We start from the raw sequence: 17,022 nt of genomic DNA on the forward strand, positions 1-17,022 counted from the left end.
AATGTCTGCATTGATTTACTTTTTCTTCTTCCTTTTTTTGTTTTTTTACCTATACATTGATAACACTTGAAGCTGTCTAGTAATTTAATCATGACTAAAGGTCTGTGTAGAGAGAAAAGTATTGTTTTTTTTCTCCATGGTCAGGTATGCAATGATCAACCAGCAGGTGATTGGGAATTACTGTTCTATTGGTGAATTAGTTATCTGTTCTGATCAAAAAACATGTAGGACTTCCATGGCATTTCAAGAATTCAGCATGCAGAGGTGAGTGAATAGCTCATCAGTGCAGACTGAGCGTGTGAGTAGCATTGGATGTGGAATAGTACTTCTCTTAAGTGATGAGACTCATGCCAAGAAATAGTTTGACAAGTGTAAAAAAACAGTCCGATTTTGTTGAATGTTAAACTAATTCAACTGTTAAGACGTTTACAAAGGTGATATGGCGAGAATAGACTCACTCAACGTCGAATGGCACTGAGACGAAAGGCAGACATTGCACTGAAAACCATTTTTAGTAATCACAATACAACGCCACAAACTAATATAGTCGAGACACCACTATTTGTTGTTGTTTTTAACTTTACACTGAAGTATGTTTGCTTAATAACTCATGCTCTTTGAAGTTTTGTGGCGAGACCTTCTGCTTAACAGTGTTTGCTGTGGGGTTCAGGTGGAATTAACAAACAGACCAAAACAAGAAAATGACCTTGAGATGCAGTCTAACAATACTCTATTTGATAACATTATATTTGTAAGTGTGTTTGTTTTTATGTCTTTCTCTTTTGCTCGTGAGGGTGACACACTACAGCTGCCACTGTGTGACATCGCCCAGACAGATTAGGGTAGTTTGTGTGCCAGCAGGGTGAAAGCAGATACATCAAGACTCAGCAGTGTGACTTCGATTAGACATCCTCCCACTTCACTACGGGGATCAAACCCAGCCGCACAACAACAGGTCAAGCCAACCTTCTTCACCATCACTTCATCGCCGTGTCGGGGGGGGCATTTGCACGCAAAGCTCTTGTTTGGCACCTGCCTCCGGTGGCTCGGAAAATAACGTCTAATTACGGCAAATTCAGCTCGGCGGCAGACAGAGAGTGAAAAGAAGGGAATTTTGGATCTTTTTATTTTTTTAGGGTGGAGGAGACATGTATGAACTCCTTCACATTTATCACGTTACGTCCAAACACCTGTCTGTGTTTCACAGCAAACTTATTATAAACCAGGACAAAGCTCTGCATTTCTGTGACGTAGCGTCTCTTCACGAATTCAAAGAAATAAAAGTATGGGATATATTGGTTTAATCTGATACCAGATGGACCTTCCACAATGGCTATAAATAACGTTGGTTAAAAAAACAACAAAAAAACAGCAAATGTTTTAAAGAGGCAGTATTGTCTAAAAGTAAATTTTTTTATATTTACATCATGTTATGTTATTCCCTCACCTGGAGTGTTGCCTTGATTCTTTCCTGCATGTTTGAGAAATCCTTTAATCTCCATGGCAACCGTTCAGCTGATCAAAACGCCTGAATGGACTTACTGCTGCTCCTCCTCTGAGCTGCAGTTCCCACCTCAAGGAGGAGCCCTCCCCTGCGACTCTCTCACTCGGCCCCTTCAGACTAGCCAGCAGCAATTAGCAAACACCATCTGCTGACCTCATTAATAGCCGAGCTACTGCTCAGTGAAAAGCTGGTACAAACTTTGTTAAATGGTTATTAGAGGAGTGATGTGACGACTTCCTGAAGGTGAAGTTTCGGAAAGAGCAGGAGTTTTTAAAGAGACAGAGCCCAATTTCAAGGCGTTAAATTATGAAGTCGTATTGTCGCATTTGGAGCATTTTTAAAACAACTGAAGGTAACAAAGTTGCTTGATTGTGCCATAAAATGACACTATGTGCCTGGAAAATAGAAACACGAGTACAAACATTACGGATTTCTCGAACATGAATGAAAGAATCAAAGCAACACTCCAGGTATGTTTTACATCATGGTATGATGTGCATCTTTAAAAAAGTCGATCTTACACAATGCCGCCCCTTTGAAAAGAGGATTGAGTTGTTTTTAGCAGTTTTCATGATAAACATCCGCTGCTTTCTGGAAGCTCTGAAAGTTTTTGTCTTTTCAAAGCTATATAAATCTACCACACCAGCGGAGCCGATAGCAGCAACCTCAGGGGGCCTTTTAGAGGAGCCTCACAGTTTTTCCTTTCTTGCCTTTTTGCCTGCTGGTGGCCTTCCATGCAGAGGCAATATCAGTTCATCTGGCGGTAGACGCTTAACAGCCGCCGAGATCGAGATCCCTCCCTTTTGAATTATTAATATTCATTTTCCCCACAAAAAAAAAAAGGAAAAAAAAAAAGGAAGAAGCAGGCGGGGGCCTCGACTCCCACGCGTCCGTCCGACCGACGCGGCACTCGGACTGTCACCGAGCCAGAGTCAACAGCAGGAGACAAGCTGTGCTCTCACACGCCCAGATACCGGGCGCAAAATGAGGCGCCTGCACGCACGGGTGACCTTCCGTAGCTAAACACAGCCTGCGACGAACGGGAGCTCAAAAGCGACCGCCGAGACGTCAATTTACTGGCGTTACGGTCGGAGGCGGGGCGGGGCCCGCGAGGGGTTTCCATCTCTGCACACAGGGCTCCGTTTTATCTGACAGCACAGAGGGCGTTTCAGAACCCGGGAGCAGGACGGTGTCTCTCCGAACACTTCCTGTCACACCAGCCAATGAAATGAGCGTTTGATCGGAAGCGAGCGCTACGGGGCGGATGATGCAACATTTTGAACACTTGAGAACTTCCCTCGCGCATCTTTCTCCCCTCTTTGCTTATTTATAACCGCGGTAACCTCATCACGTTTAAGCACTTCCCAAGCTGAACATACAGCCCATTCCAGGAAACGTACAGTAACAAAGGGTAACTGCTGCTGTGTGGCCTCAGGTCCCCAAGCGTGAGTATGTTGTTCTAAGCAAAGTTCCCACTCATTCTTTATATTTAAACGCCATGGTTTTCCATGCTCTAATTTCCACAGTTCTTAGCTACTTTATAGACCAATTTATTAGAGTCTGAACTGAAAAATCACTTTGAATTTAGGTCAGATAGTTCTACAAAAGTCTGGCTTTACATACGGGAGACGGAAAAAACAAAGTGAGAAGAAGATGGGTGGATGGATATCAGGTTAGATGATTGACAGACAGACAAATTGATGGATGGATGAATGAATGAATGACAGATGGGTGGATGTACAACTTTTACACAAAGTACACAAAATAACCTTTTTGAAAACACTTTATGTAAACTAAATCTTTCGGTTTTCTGAACTGCTTTAGAACTCTCAATCGTAATGAACCTGCATCAGAACACAATGCCAGTCCGAGTCTTTCCACTCAGTCAGGCTTCAGCCTAAAGCCAGGGAATGTTCCCCGTCCTGCAGCCTGATTGGTCGGTGTGAGGCTTCATGCTTCTGCTCCATTAACTCTCTGCACTTTCACTGGGAATATTCAACCCCACGCTGGGAGCTGCAGCGAGGTGAGATCTGCAGTGCTGGACAGGAAGCCGGCAGAGTGCTTCCCCATGTAGGGACTCAGTTCGGAGGAAGGGTGAAGGTGCAGTCACTGGGAGTTATGTTTTATATAGGCGTGTGTGTGTGGGGGTTGGGGGGTGGGGGGGGGGGGTATTGCACACACAGATGGGCACTAGCATAATAACATCAACAGGGAACACTCTCGCTTTGTTCTCTGCAGGACTATGACATCAACAGGAGAGAGGAAAAAATCTCTACATGGGCCCCTAGGGGCCCACAGGGGCCAAAGTAATGCAAGTGATCTTTGCCACTTCCTACCTGCACAGATCTGCAAACAAAAGAGAAAACATTAACGGAATGATTATTCTGGTGCACACATCATCTGATCCTGTGAAGGTGGGTTTGTGTGCCTGACGGAGACACGTGAGGCCGAATTTCATGCCGATTTGCTCATTTCCTGCGTTCCTCCAGCTGTCTTGCGTCACCCGATTGTTTTTTTCTGCCATAACTCTTTTATGGACAGTTTTGTCATTTTCCTTTGATTTTTTTTCCCCTTCTTCTTCGGAGCGCTGTGTTATCTCCGCACATTCTTTAAACATAGAAAAGCTGTCACGGGGAACCTTAAGATGCAGCCTGCCATTTCATTACAGGATTCTGTAAAATCTATTTTTAATTGCTTTTTGAACTTCATGCACTACAGCTGCCTGCAGCCGCGCTGCTGCGGTTTGCCTCTTGGTTTTGACAAGCTTTAAAAAGAAAAGCAGGTCGTAAAGTAAACACAGAGTCCGCCTTTCTGAAAGTTAAGGCGGAGGAAGGCGGGGGTTCAACAGTCGCATGAAGCAGAGACATCCTGCAGGATATTAAAGTATTCACGCTCTGAAAAGCCATCAAATTAAAAACAAAAGGCTAAATAAGTGATATTGGCTTTTGAGAGAAATATATAGCAAGTGACATCAAGAAAGGTAAGAAAATAAATGGGATTTTTGTGATTTTTAACGTGACAGACCAACACAAAATATTACATAACTGTCAAGTGGAAAAAAATAGAGATAATAGGATTATTGCAGGTTTTGTTGTGGACTTTGACTGGGCCATCTTAAGACGCGATTGTCATTAAATCCAAATTGTTCCACTGGAGCTGCTGCGTGTTTAGGGGTCGTCGTCCTGTAGGATGGTGATCCAGAGGATCTTCGTCCGCATTTGATGATAAAAATTTCACGGTATATTTTTGTAAACGTTTGTGCGTCCATACGACAGGTTGAGGTGCAACGAAAAGTGATATAGTAGGCAACTCAAGGCACTTGGTTAGTCAGTGGCCCTGTAACAATGTTAGAGAATGACACACACACAAAAACGAAACACCAAATGGCGCCATTTGCTACAGCAGTATTATTTAAAGGTGCAGTGTATTGTAAAATGAAATATTTTTAGCTTTATATCATGTTAAAAAGTTATTCCCTCATCAAAAACACCCCTGGAATGTTGTGACTTTCTCACTCAGCTCCTTCAGACTATCCAGCAGCAATTAGCAAACGCCTGGTGGAACAGAGCATCTGCTGAGCTCATTATAGGAGCTACAGTACATCTCAGAGCATCGCTGGTAAAAACGTTGTTATAGAGTTAATAGAGGAGCCATGTTGTGATGACTTCCTGAAGGCGGAGTGCTCCGCTGTATACTCAGCAGTCGTTCAATCGCTCGACCCGGAGCACCAGATGGTTTCACCGCCGACGAGGCCGATGCACCGCCGGGCGCCGGTGGAAGCTTCGAGGCCTCGGGATGAAATGTTAACCAACTTGAAGCAGCATTTCCAAGCAGAGAAGGAGAGAGAGAGAGAGAAAAAAAGAGCTCACCACGCCTTTGTTCATATTTTATTGTTTTTCTGAGCAGGCGGGCGACTCTTTCATGTCGAAGCCGTTGCAAAAGCGGAATGGTGAAAGCCAGTCGGTCTGCGCGCGCAGGGGGCGGGGGGCCCCTAAACAGGGCCCTTCTCTGAACAGATGCCCGCCGCCGTGCCTGTGGGCGGTAATGAAATGAAACTCAGCGCTCTCTCCTGCAGGTTAATTGTGCCGATTTGGATGAACAACGGAGGATTTTGTTTTTTCTTAAAAATTTTTCACAGCACCCTGAGAACTCGCAGCATTTATGATTATATTTTCCAGGACGGTGACTGTGTGGGTTTTTTTCTTCTGCGGTATAAAACAAGAGCGGGGAGTCTGTGGCATACAGGGCCGTGTGAAAGTCATTTGCTAATGAGAGCTCGTAAATAAAAAGCTGCTTTGCGAGGGACGCTGTGATTCGGGTTACGGTTACGTGCGCCGCTCTTTGGCCTGGCAGGGTTTCCTCCACACCCTTCAATTTTGTTTAGACGCTTCCGGCTCCATGTGCGTTCCTATTATTTTTATTATTATTATTATTATTATTTCTGGAGGTTCGATTTCATCGTGTTCTGTGGCGGTGACCTTCCAGCGTTTTCCCCAGCACGCCTAGCTACTACTTGGGCAAACGTATCTACATTATGAACGTGTGATTTATTTCCACACGGATAATAACGTGTGTAACATGGTGCGAATTAAACTGCGGAGGAGTTGTGTTCCTCTTGTTTCCAGGGGACGCCAGTGAAGGGCAGACCAGACTCTCTCCAGTATCTGTCATGTTGAATTTATGCGTCGCCGCAATGAAAAGAAGCTGTGAAAACGTTTACTATCCAACAGCATGTGACTTCTTTAGGCCTTTTAAAACCCACTTCACAAATCTTCCCAAATCCACTTTCAAACGGGTTCTTGTCTCCGTTAATGTTCTACAGCAGGACTCAGGTTCTGTGCTACAGTATTTCTCATCTTAGAGGTTTCTATAGTTTTTTCTCCTATTTTTTAGTCTTAAATAATGCAAAAAATAATGTTGTCAAATTGTGTTTTTGGTAATATAATGGGAATAAATCTATCCAAAATAATGTGCGTGGGAAAAGTGATCCTATTAACTATTTTTGTTTTCATTGATTTGATTAGCCACTCTCAGTGTTGACTGCTGCCAGGAATCACTGAAATAGAACCTGGCTGACAACATGAAGTAGGCTGAAAGATCTAAAACAGCAACATGCTTGAGGTGTTTTCACGCCTGACAGATTATCGTACACAGTCAGAATAGCATACATGCGGCGAGTACGCATGCCTGCACATTAAGACGTCTGACCGTCAGAGGAGCTGTCAGTTCAGCATACGCGACAAGTTATGACGGAAATAGGTCATTAAATTGTTTTCAATGATAACTAGATAGATATACATGCATTGTTGTGGTTTCAAAGTGTACTTAAAGCAGGGTCCAGCTGCAGTCAACTGCAACACACACCCATGTAAAACTCATTAACCTACTTAACCGCTAAGTCAGGATGTCATACAGCTGTTAATAGGAATGTGTATGAGGATCTACGTCATGATTCTATGTTGCTGATTAAATTAAATCATATGGTAATGACAGTGTATACTTGTCTGATAGATATAGCCGTCAGTTCGTGCTAAGCGTATGATCTGACAGAACACCAGTATACTCGTTTTTTAGTGGAGACCAAAATTGCAACAATTGTTACATTTTCAGCTGATGCGCTTCGTTTTCAGGCTGCACTGTGTCAAACCAACCAAAACCTTTGAAAAAGCTGTTCCACTCCTCACTTGCGGTGGCGCTGCACCAAGAACTGATAAAGGAAACAACATAAAAACCTCTGAAGAAGACGTTGAGGACAACGAAAAACGAGTGGCGGCAGATTTTCATGGCTGTATGATTTCACTTTTGTCGTTGGTGAAAGGTAAGGAGTCTTTTCTCCCACTAGCACTAGACTTGTGTGTTTTTTTTATTGTATTTACCCAGAATGCCATGCGCTTTCATTCACTTCCTGCTTTTAGAGTGGGGTTTGGTCCATTTGGCATTCACATATGCACTCCAAGAGAGCATAGATGACTCAACGGTGGGTCAAAAAGAACCCAGACCAACATGTTGAGCTCTGCAGGCTTCACTTGCTTCAGTAAAGGTCAGTGTTCAAGAAGCAACAATAAGAAAGAAACTAAGCAACAGAAGCCTACATGAAAAGTTAAAACCACTAAAACGAGCAGAAAGGCATGTCTCAGATATGCCAAAACTGACAGTAAAACATGGTAACGATAGTGTGACCTACACTTCATATCATAATTATTGATAAATTCATGATTCGGTTTGCTGCTCCGTAGCAAACAATTATGAAGGAAAATGTCCAGGTATGATTTCCTAACTGTAGGATCAAGCATATTAAGCCGGTCAATGATGCAAAGCATAAACAAAACAGGTTTTGCGGCAGCTCAGTCAAAGTTTGGACTTAAATCCAAAGGAGATACAGTGAGAGGAGCTTAAACAGTGTTTGACTTAATGAAAATAAAGAAGACTGGACTGCAATATTGCCAAGTTTTGTAAACACTTGATGGCAGATGTCACCACTAAGGTTGAGAAAACCATTTATTTGGGTTTACTGGGAAATTACTTGGGTTCTTTTGAGTATCTTTTTTTCTCTAAACAAGTGAAGGAACTACTTTCCTATTTACTTGGGTTATATTTCTCTGAAATTTGGCATTTGTTTAAAAAATTGTTTATTGATGTGATGCTTGCAAGTATGACGAAGAAATCGTCAAGGTCCAAGTACTTTATCCACAGCGCTGTCTTCGAGATGCGCCAAACTACACCTCGCGTCTTTAGTATTCATGAGGAAATGTTTCTTGGTGCATGATTGCGATACACCTTGAGAGCTGCCCCCGTTGGGAGATGCGGGGGGCCCCACCTGCATGGGTCGTGTTGCATTTGGCATGCAGGAAGGCTTTCAAAGAGGCAATAGCTGCATGGGTAAAATCCCGCAGGAGGTAATTAACACACATACAGTACTGGAAACTTTTATTGGCAACCCTGGTTAAGATCTGTAGAAAGCTTTAAAATAAATGTGCTTTTTTATTGCAGCACAATATATTCTCACATTGAAACTGTAAGTAAAACAGAATGCTTAATTTGAGTACATCTACTCACAGGGGGGAAAATAATCCACTTTAAGGAATGTTGGTTGTTGGTAGTACTGCTCTGAATACGCCCTCCTTTGGTAATATGACAGCACTTAGTCTCTTTCTACACAATATCAAAAGGTTGGAGCATGCAGCAGAAAATACTGTATTTTCTTTGCACACTCTCTCTAGAGTCCTGGGTCTTCTCTTATGAGCTTTTCTCTTCAGCTCACCACATAGTTTTTCTATATGATTTATGTCTGGGGCCCTGGAAGGTTATTTTTGTATTTTGTGTGTGTGCGTGTGTGTGCGCGTTTTTTTTTTTTTCCCAATGTCTTGGTATTTCACAGGGTTCATGATGCCATGCACCCTGATAGGGTTCCCAGGGCCTTTTGGAGAAGAAACAGGCCCGCAGAGTTACGGATTCTCCACCGTTCACAACAGGCATGAAGTGCTTTTCCATAGCTTAATCCTCTGTTTCATGCTAAATCTGCCAAATGCATCAATGGGCTGAAACGTGGATAAATTTCACTCCAACGGGATTCAATGAACTGTGTGCCACTCATTCCTTGAGTCAAGCCGCTCGTGAGCCAGAGACAACATCCGATGCGTCTTACCTGAACTCAGTAGAGAAAAAGAACTGGTCTTTTGCTTAGTGGTTTAAAAGTAAAGTTCAAGGAAGGAAGAGGAGGAAGAGTGGAGAGGTACAGAAACCATGATGCTTGAAGTCTGAGATGAGTTTCCACAATCCGTGATGGTTTGGGGAGCTATGTCATCTGCCGGTGTTGGTCTTCGGGGTTTTCTGAAGTCCACAGTCCACAAAGTCGTCTACCAGGACATTTTAGAGAGCTTCATACTTTGGTTTGCTGACCAGCTTTAAGGAGACGCTTTCATTTTCCAACAGGTCGTGGCACCTGGCCTCACTGAAAAGGTACCAAAAGTTGGCCATGGTGTTCCTGTGTGGTTGGCCCTGTCAAGAAAATCCGAGCTCATCCCACTTCCCCATGCTGGAGATTTTAGTTTAACAGTAATAATAAATAAAGTTATCTTTAAAATGAATCACTCAAGTGACTTCTAGGCCCAACAGTAGACTTAAGTGTCAATAAAGTTAGTTTAACAGTAATAATAAATAAAGTTATCTTTAAAATGAATCACTCAAGTGACATCAAGGCCCAGCAGTAGACTTAAGTGTCAATAAAATAAATCTGGTTGTGTGTGTTGTTTTTGTCTCATGCAAACTTTGCTTTAATTCTACTTTTTTCTATCTAATCATAAGAAATCATAGTCAGACAGAGAGAGTCATGAAACAGGAAAAGCAGGTTTCCTGGAAAAAGAGGAAGTTTCCAGCCTGCAGATTTATAAAAATAGCTGAGACTATTTCTTATTTTAAAGGTAAAGTTTTAAAAGAATTAAATCTAAACATTTTGGTAATTTGATAAGATTCAAAGTAAAATACTTATATTAATATTGGTTTACTTGTAATAATACTTACAGTTACATTTGTGAGAACACTTACAAGAAAAACAAGTAACTGTAACTTTAGTATTAAATAATTAGAATCATGTATTATTCTTGGTTTCTTTTCAGAAAAACATCTGTAATAACTCACATTAGGATTATAATAAGTATAATTAATAAGTTATGGTTATAAAATCATAAATGAATGATAAATCAGAGAAGCTGAAGAAAATAAATGTGATATAAGTTATGGTTATAAAATTATAAATGAATGCTAAATCAGAGAAGCTAAAGAAAATAAATGTGATATAAATGTGATTTTGACATTAAACTTGAAATGGTGTAGAGGGTGTAACTGCAATTAAACATCACTGATATGTTGGAGGTAGAGAGTAGGTGAAAGGTGAACGGTTAAGGGAAAAAGGGGAACTAACAGGAGAGCAGAGATGATCAACGCCTTATTTAGGTAAAAGGTTGTGCAGGCAATGGACATAGGAGGTTGAGCAACCTGGAGACATTAGCACAGACATTAGGACATAATGTCTGAAGGACAGTGATGGATGTGAGATCATCTGTCTAAGCAGACAGCCAATGAAAACGCACCAAAAGGGTGGATAAACCCTATATAAGGTGGGTGCAAAAGAGGAACCTTTTGTTGGATCCTCCGGGCAGCTTCGAGCCAAGAGATGGACAAAGAACTCTGCAGCTGAAGAAGAGCCGGAGCCACAGAGCCGAAGACTGTCCCGCTCATGGAGACCAACCGGTCAGGCCCACAACCTGTGGCTTCACATCGCACTTCTCTCATCAGCTGGGTTCAGACCCCAAAGACAAAGATGAAGACAAAGACAAAGGCAAAGACAAAGAAGAAGAACTGGTGCCTTTTTTCCTGCCAGCACCAAGTCCTGTGTGACCTCACCATCCATGCGGAGAAGAAGCTCATCAGACCTACAGAGATCCCTGCCTTCGCTGATCAACTTCCTCCTCCTGCTGCAGCACCTTCTTCATCATCAGACCTACAGAGATCCCTGCCTTCATCGATCAACATCTTCCTCCTGCTGCAACACCTTCTTCATCATCAAGCCAGGTCTGGGGTTCGAAACGTCAAACTCCGTCCGTCTCTCTCAAAGGTTCCCTTTTTTTTTTTTTTAGTTTTCAGTGTCAGCAGTAGGGAAAGACAGACTAGATGATTGATTTTACTTATTTGATTATTTCTGCTACTGAATTAAGCTGTACTGACCCTTGCAAAACTGCCTTACTAATAAAATATTTAGCATAAAGAAAATCTAAAAGATGTTGTGGACATTCAGTTAATGAGTCACCTTAAGGTTCTTTGATGGTTGTAAAATAGCTGTGATGTTTGATTCTGGAGAGGAAAAAGTTTAAAATGTTTTTAGGTTGCTGGTAGCCCAAATTTAAAACGTCATCCTTGGGACTCACCCGAGTCACTAAAACCTACCTGGTTCAATAAGAAATGCAAGTTGTAAAATAGAGAACGAGCGACCGTTAACAGGTGTGCTCTGTGAAACTAGTTGGCTGTAGGCTGCTCAGTCTGGCTAATTCACAGGGGGAAGAAGGGTGGGACACCTGGATGTAGGCCGTCAGAAAACCAGGCGAATCGTTTCTCGAAACCAGCTTAAACAGAGTTTACTTCAGTTCTGGACAGGGTAAATCCCGGCAGATTTAGGAAACTCAATTAACCCGTTAGAAGGAGAGCTGGTAGCACATCTCCCCTCTCAGAAGAGGAAGTAGAGAGTGAGACAGTAGAGACAGAAAGGAGGGGGGGGGTGTTGCGCAACAACAAGTGGCGCCCAACGTGGGGCGGCGCACAACTGAGTAGGCGGGCCCCAAAGACACCAAGTCAGTGAAAACAGATGTGAGACTCTGAATAGCTCACTTGGGTCACTAACTCTTAGGGAAGAGAGTTAGTGGTGACTGATAAGGCCATCAGTCACAACCCTCGCAGTAACTGTATGGCATACAGGTGAGGGAAAGCTTCTACTGAGGATAGATGACCGGATCCAGACAGTGAAGCTAGTAGCCAACATAGTCTAGACCCATCCCTGCTCGAGAGCGCAAAGAGAGGCTTTGGGGGATAGACAACTCGAACCGACAGAGAGACGGAGTGATGGATGATCACTTCGAGGAGGAAAATCTGGGGAAGAAACCGGAGGAAGCCGGCCGCCCAGATTGTTTGGAGAAAGAGGAGACCTCAACAGAACTGCATCAGTTTCTGCACAGCTACTGTGACTCAGACCTGAAGCAAGGGGGGAAGTTGGTTCCAAGAATGAGGAACTGAAACATCAACCCCTGACAAAGAAAAAGTTGGCTCAGTCTTGCTGGAGTGGTTTGTGATGTAATGCTGACAAGAAAAGAAAAGACCAGCCAGCAAGCATGCACAAGAAACAGAGAAAAGTATCATCAGCTGACGATGGATGAGGAAGCACACCGCGTCCTCCACTGCAGCCATCGAGAAGACATCCGGCAACAGAGGAACAAACACCAGCAGCTGACATCATCACACAGACGCAGACATGGTTAAAGACATCCTGCTGGACCCGGAGCTTGAAATTGGGCCAGCACAACCCACCAGTAAGAAATGACCGCAAGCGACATCTGAGAAGCCAGGACAACTGGAATGGACAAGCTACACCGATGGATCCAGAAAGGGGTCCGACCAGTCGGCATACTGGGATTTATTCTGAAGCAGGACGGCAAAGAGAAATGCCGTCAGAAAGGAAAAGCTCCCGGTAGTGCTCAAGCCGGAGAAGTAACGGCAGTACTGGAAGGATTGCTGGAGCTGGTGAAAAGGAAAATCAAGAGTGCCAGGTTAGTAACTGACAGTTACTACTGTGCTCAAGCCCTTAGAGAGGACTTGGCCATTTGGGAAGAAAATGGTTTCGAGACTGCAAAGGGCAAGCCCGTGGCACACAAAGATTTGTGGAAGAAGAAAGCAGAACTGAGGCTCCGCCCGAAACTTGAGGTGCAGCGACAAGGCGCACACCTGAGAAGAAGCCCTATGGAGGGGCAAAGATGACGACTTTTCGTGCCACTAAGAAAGGTTGTCTCTGCCGGTGTCGAGGTGGGACAGAACACCTAAGGACAGGTGGTCCTAGAGTAGCACGGGGAGCAGGTAGTACGGTGCGTGCATAAGGCCCTCGAATATGCAGGCGTGCTACTCCCCCGTGAAGAACTGAGCAAGCAGGACTGCTGGATGTCCCTTCAGCCCATCCGATGCAGCTGTGTGACTTTGAGGTATGTGGTCGATACGCAGGGCACCCAGGGCAGCGGATGGAAGGTTTGTTCATCAAGAGCACAGTCCCATGGGGTTCAGTCTGCATGGATGTAGCAGAACCAATGGGGACAACAGGAAAGAGAGGTGAGAAGTACCTCTTGGTGCTGATGGACACAGTGACAACTGCTAGAAGAGCAGGTCTTCCCCTGCAGAGGAACTCCGTTCACGTCACAGAAAGCAGGGAGGCGAAGACACTTCTCCTTTTTGCTCAGAAGGAAAAGGGAAGTTGCAGCTCAAAGTGTCACTGAAAACAGGGCAGAGAGTTTGGATTAAAGCTCAAGATCGGCCTGCAACTACGGTGATCAAGCTGAGATTCAACGCCCGAGATTTTGTAAAGTAAGTACTGAACTTCAACACAGTACTACTGATGGAGAAAGGGGTCCATGAGGAAGCAGTGCTCAAGCCAGTTCTTAGCTACAGCAAACCAGAACATTACAAGAAGATGGCCAGAGAATCAAGCACCATGCCATCCTACAGTAGACTGGCCACTATTACGGGAAGGTTGCCGTTCAAAGAACAACTTCAAGGCTTTGGACTGGGAGGGCCGTGAAGAAATTGGACTATGCTAAAGAAGAACTCCTGTCACATCCTGATGGATTAAAATGGAAAAGGATCATGATTACGGATAAAGCGTCATGATGCTTATGCTTTTTGCTTTGCTCTGCTGAACAGCCAGAATTTTTTTTTTTTTTTTTTTGAGGCCTTCTGTCTCAGCCCATCTTCCCTAAAGAACCATCCCACATCCTGAAGAACCGACAGTTCATCCAGCGAAGGTCCCTGTAGAAGAATCAGAGCGATCCAAGTTTTCTTCGACATTCATCACCTCATGGGGGAAATCAAAACTCCAAGGAGGGGGTGTCAAGAGAAGTGGAGTTTTGATGACTACACTGAGCCCTTTGTGACAACTGAGGATGAAGAATCTGCATCTTCGCATCCCAGATGAACATCTTCTCTTTCCAGGGGATGAGGACGGCGAACTGCAGGAGGGTGATGGACTCCCAGCATGTGAAAGGTCTGACCTCGTGGAGGGGGTGTCAAGAAAATCCGAGCTCATCCCACTTCCCCATGCTGGAGATTTTAGTTTAACAGTAATAATAAATAAAGTTATCTTTAAAATGAATCACTCAAGTGACTTCTAGGCCCAACAGTAGACTTAAGTGTCAATAAAGTTAGTTTAACAGTAATAATAAATAAAGTTATCTTTAAAATGAATCACTCAAGTGACATCAAGGCCCAGCAGTAGACTTAAGTGTCAATAAAATAAATCTGGTTGTGTGTGTTGTTTTTGTCTCATGCAAACTTTGCTTTAATTCTACTTTTTTCTATCTAATCATAAGAAATCATAGTCAGACAGAGAGAGTCATGAAACAGGAAAAGCAGGTTTCCTGGAAAAAGAGGAAGTTTCCAGCCTGCAGATTTATAAAAATAGCTGAGACTATTTCTTATTTTAAAGGTAAAGTTTTAAAAGAATTAAATCTAAACATTTTGGTAATTTGATAAGATTCAAAGTAAAATACTTATATTAATATTGGTTTACTTGTAATAATACTTACAGTTACATTTGTGAGAACACTTACAAGAAAAACAAGTAACTGTAACTTTAGTATTAAATAATTAGAATCATGTATTATTCTTGGTTTCTTTTCAGAAAAACATCTGTAATAACTCACATTAGGATTATAATAAGTATAATTAATAAGTTATGGTTATAAAATCATAAATGAATGATAAATCAGAGAAGCTGAAGAAAATAAATGTGATATAAGTTATGGTTATAAAATTATAAATGAATGCTAAATCAGAGAAGCTAAAGAAAATAAATGTGATATAAATGTGATTTTGACATTAAACTTGAAATGGTGTAGAGGGTGTAACTGCAATTAAACATCACTGATATGTTGGAGGTAGAGAGTAGGTGAAAGGTGAACGGTTAAGGGAAAAAGGGGAACTAACAGGAGAGCAGAGATGATCAACGCCTTATTTAGGTAAAAGGTTGTGCAGGCAATGGACATAGGAGGTTGAGCAACCTGGAGACATTAGCACAGACATTAGGACATAATGTCTGAAGGACAGTGATGGATGTGAGATCATCTGTCTAAGCAGACAGCCAATGAAAACGCACCAAAAGGGTGGATAAACCCTATATAAGGTGGGTGCAAAAGAGGAACCTTTTGTTGGATCCTCCGGGCAGCTTCGAGCCAAGAGATGGACAAAGAACTCTGCAGCTGAAGAAGAGCCGGAGCCACAGAGCCGAAGACTGTCCCGCTCATGGAGACCAACCGGTCAGGCCCACAACCTGTGGCTTCACATCGCACTTCTCTCATCAGCTGGGTTCAGACCCCAAAGACAAAGATGAAGACAAAGACAAAGGCAAAGACAAAGAAGAAGAACTGGTGCCTTTTTTCCTGCCAGCACCAAGTCCTGTGTGACCTCACCATCCATGCGGAGAAGAAGCTCATCAGACCTACAGAGATCCCTGCCTTCGCTGATCAACTTCCTCCTCCTGCTGCAGCACCTTCTTCATCATCAGACCTACAGAGATCCCTGCCTTCATCGATCAACATCTTCCTCCTGCTGCAACACCTTCTTCATCATCAAGCCAGGTCTGGGGTTCGAAACGTCAAACTCCGTCCGTCTCTCTCAAAGGTTCCCTTTTTTTTTTTTTTAGTTTTCAGTGTCAGCAGTAGGGAAAGACAGACTAGATGATTGATTTTACTTATTTGATTATTTCTGCTACTGAATTAAGCTGTACTGACCCTTGCAAAACTGCCTTACTAATAAAATATTTAGCATAAAGAAAATCTAAAAGATGTTGTGGACATTCAGTTAATGAGTCACCTTAAGGTTCTTTGATGGTTGTAAAATAGCTGTGATGTTTGATTCTGGAGAGGAAAAAGTTTAAAATGTTTTTAGGTTGCTGGTAGCCCAAATTTAAAACGTCATCCTTGGGACTCACCCGAGTCACTAAAACCTACCTGGTTCAATAAGAAATGCAAGTTGTAAAATAGAGAACGAGCGACCGTTAACAGGTGTGCTCTGTGAAACTAGTTGGCTGTAGGCTGCTCAGTCTGGCTAATTCACAGGGGGAAGAAGGGTGGGACACCTGGATGTAGGCCGTCAGAAAACCAGGCGAATCGTTTCTCGAAACCAGCTTAAACAGAGTTTACTTCAGTTCTGGACAGGGTAAATCCCGGCAGATTTAGGAAACTCAATTAACCCGTTAGAAGGAGAGCTGGTAGCACATCTCCCCTCTCAGAAGAGGAAGTAGAGAGTGAGACAGTAGAGACAGAAAGGAGGGGGGGGGTGTTGCGCAACAACAGCCCGCAAACTAGTCTGACCTTTCACCCCAGACAGACTCCAAGGACTGTCAAGAGCAAGATGAGAGACACCAGATCCAATAATGAAGACATCTTGAGAGCTGCAACCAAAGCAATGTGGGCTTCCTGACCGCCTCAGTGACCTCATTGCCAGTTCTTTATGCAAATGAACTTATCAATCTTATGTCATATTCAAATTTTTAGAGACATTGACTTTTGCGTTTTCATTATTCATAAGCCACAATCATCCAAAGTACAGAGAGAATCCATGGCAAAAATATTGAACTTTTTCACAATGTTAAATTTTTTTGCTGTACCTATACAATAGCACAGGAAGACAGATGGGTAAAAAGTCTCCATGACCTATCTAAGGAAGGTCATGGAGTCATTGACTTTGCCAGTAATCCTTTATCATGAATGATC

The 17,022-nt window shown here is 43.0% G+C and overlaps 1 long non-coding RNA gene across 1 annotated transcript; it reads left to right on the forward strand.

The window, feature by feature from the left end:
• The first annotated feature begins 273 nt into the window (after window positions 1–273).
• LOC116733718 (uncharacterized) lies at window positions 274–13,368 on the forward strand. Its single transcript, XR_004342093.1, has 3 exons — window positions 274–283; window positions 889–890; window positions 12,924–13,368. It is a non-coding gene; the product is annotated as an uncharacterized LOC116733718 (long non-coding RNA).
• The last annotated feature ends 3,654 nt before the right edge of the window (window positions 13,369–17,022 follow it).

The sequence above is a fragment of the Xiphophorus hellerii genome, chromosome 15 (assembly GCF_003331165.1).
Source record: "Xiphophorus hellerii strain 12219 chromosome 15, Xiphophorus_hellerii-4.1, whole genome shotgun sequence".
NCBI classification, from domain to species: domain Eukaryota; kingdom Metazoa; phylum Chordata; class Actinopteri; order Cyprinodontiformes; family Poeciliidae; genus Xiphophorus; species Xiphophorus hellerii.